At 41.3% G+C, this 3099-nt stretch overlaps 1 pseudogene; it reads right to left on the reverse strand.

Annotated features, from left to right (window-relative positions):
* Nucleotides 1–1662: 1662 nt before the first annotated feature.
* LOC123001243 (60S ribosomal protein L27-like) lies at nt 1663–2097 on the reverse strand (annotated as a pseudogene).
* Nucleotides 2098–3099: the final 1002 nt, after the last annotated feature.

Below are 3099 nucleotides of genomic sequence, written 5' to 3' on the forward strand. Positions count from 1 at the left end.
GTATCATTTATGGACCGAAGATTTAGTTTCCATTTTCCCCTTTTGTGTACACTCTGTTCAACAGATGTGAATGGGGAATGCCTTCCTCCACTTCTCTCCAGTATCCCTCAGGTTACAGAAAACACCTGTTTTCACCAATAATCTTACGATGTGATGGTGTGTTGTTAGCATTTGAAGGAGTCAAATAAAGATTTACACTAGTCTACCTTTCACATTCTTAGTCAAACGGCAGAGTCTTGCAAAGGAACCGTACTCCACGGAGGGGCCCGGAAGCCTAAAGGAGGCATCAGCAAGAATGCCAGCTTGTAGCCAAGCCTGCTGCAGTGGAGAGGGGTCAGCCATCCTGGAACTGCCTCATCAGGAAGTCATCTCATCCCAAGAAAGGAGTTCGTATGTGAAATTTACCAAATGTTTGAGGAAGATGAACAAAATTATTTGTTTCTGGGGAAATAGTGCACATAGAAGAATTTGTAAAAACAAACAAATGGAAAATAATCTCAACCTCCCCCCCTCAACAAAAACCTTTAAAAATGATTATATTTATTATTCCTGAGGAGATAAAGGAATAGGGAATAAAATAGGCAAAACAGTCTAAGAAATCTGATCATAATCTTGAAAATAAAATTTATTGTTGAAACGTACTCAATAGAAAAGCTACATCTAAGAAAGGACCCAGCTGACAAAACAATGAAGGAGCAGATTGGGTTGAAGATATCACGGAGCAATGAGAATGAAGAGTTGAAGAGTTGACCAATATGAAAAAATTAAGACACACAGATGATTCATGGAGAATCTCAAATATCCATCTACTATAAATGTTAAAAGGGCACATCGGAGAAATGAGAATAGAACCATCTGAAGAACTTACAAGGTGCACGTCATACCATCACTGGGAACCATGGGGTTCTTGGCCAGCCGAGGCTCCACACGACAAGCACAGGCAATATACCTGCCATGACCCTCAAGAGTGCGTTTGAGATAAAAGAAAAACGGGGGGGGGGGGGAGGAAGAAAAAGGAAAAGTGCATACAATGGTTGGTTTTATTTTCTGTTGTAAATACCTTTCTTGGGTACAAACTGAAACGTGGTGAACTAGTAACTTCTGTTTACAGTCGGGGCTTACATGTAGAAATTGAATAGAATAGTACGTAGACTAAAATGCAGAATCATCAGCTACATCCTACGGAATGTAAGTGGCCAAGAAAAGCTATGACTTCTATGGTTTTACCCATTTCAAAACATGTTCAGTTTTATATTTTATGGTTGACTCTAATGGTATAGAAAGGGAATGAGAAACTAGTAAAGATTTTCAGCAATCCCTGATGAACTTGAAATGATGCATTATTAGCTTTTATACAACAGATATTCCCAGATTATAAAACAGCTAAAATCACATTCAAACTAATGCTGGATTTTCGATACTATAGAAAGTGACACATCGAGGCCGTCTGTATGATCACTAAATTCAGGCGATATGGAAGACTAGATATCCCTGATCTTTTAGCTCATAACCGAAATATTTTCTCCTCATAGAGGTTTCTCCCTAACAGAGGGAAGTCACTCCCAGTCTGTGCCAGGTATCGGGTTAGTGTCCTATGCAGGACCGGGCTTCTTCTCTCTCTCTTTCTTATTTATTTATTTATTTATTTATTTATTTATTTATTTATAATGACTGAAACAATATGGATCTAAAACTGCACTTCTGAAAGAACCATTTGTTCTTGCCAGTCTTGTATCTTTCCTTGCACTTGACCTTGGCCTCTTGTTGGGTGTTGCATTTAAGAGCAGGGTCTGTGAAGACATCCTGTTGATGACGGTTTTGTCCAGGGGGATATCCACAGAGTCCCTTGTGGGCATGAGGTGATTGTAGTTATAAACTTTCACAAAAGACTTGATCTTTGACCTCTTGGTGATTTTTCTCGTTGCCCATGGCAGCTGTCACTTTGCGGGGATAGCGGTCAATTCCAGCCATCAGAGCATGGCTGGAGGAACGGTGTGAGGTGCCGTCATCAACATTCTTCACGAGGATCACTTTGCATCCCAAGCAGCATCAGGCCAGGACCAGCACCACCTTTCCAGGGTTCATGAACTTGCCCATCTTGACATCAGCCACTCGAGTCTACAGCAGAAAGGAAGAAATGGCCAGAGCTTCTCTTCTTCTTCTTTTTTTTTTTTTTAAGATTTTATTTATTTATTTGACAGAGATAGAGACAGCCAGCGAGAGAGGGAACACAGGCAGGGGGAGTGGGAGAGGAAGAAGCAAGCTCATAGCAGAAGAGCCTGATGTGGGGCTCGATCCCAGATTGCCTGGATCATGCCCTGAGCCGAAGGCAGACGCTTAACCGCTGTGCTACCCAGGCGCCCCTAGAGCTTCTCTTCTTGATTCTGATATTTCTGTTTTGTTCTTTTTTGCTCTTGCTACACTGGGGCATGAAACTGACACGCACCAAAACTGATGCTAAATCATCAATAACTCTGTGGTAACAAGCAGAGACAAATGCTACGTTATTTCTGGAGTGGGAATATTATTTAGACATAAAAAAATGAAGTATTGGGCCGCCTGAGTGAGTCAGCCGGTGAAGCATCCGACTTTTGGTTTCAGCTTAGGTCATGATCTCAGGGTCGTGAGATCGAGCCTTGCAAGATTGAGCCTCACATCAGTTTCCATGCTCAGTGTGGAGTCTGCTTCAGATTCTCTCTCCCTCTGCCACTCCCTCTGTTCATTCTCTCTCTCAAATAAATAAAGAAATGAAATTGGGAAAAAAAATGAAGTATTGACACATGCTACAATGTGGATAATGCTTGAAAGCATGATGCTAAGTGAAAGAAATCACACAAAAAAGATCACACAGTGTGTGATTACATGAAATATCCCGAATAGGTGACAATATAGAAACAGGTGCAGGGGCTGTGTGTGGTGATGAGGAACAGAGAGCAGGGCTGAGTGGGTTTGGGGGTTTGTCTTGGGGTGATCAAAATGTTTTGAAACTAGATAGAGGCGGCGGTTGCACGATATTGTGAGTGTGCTAAATGCCACCGAGTTATTCACTTTAAAAGAGTTAATTTTACATCATGCCAATTTTACCTCAATTAAAAAAAA

The sequence above is a fragment of the Ursus arctos genome, unplaced genomic scaffold, assembly GCF_023065955.2.
Source record: "Ursus arctos isolate Adak ecotype North America unplaced genomic scaffold, UrsArc2.0 scaffold_26, whole genome shotgun sequence".
NCBI classification, from domain to species: Eukaryota; Metazoa; Chordata; class Mammalia; order Carnivora; family Ursidae; genus Ursus; species Ursus arctos.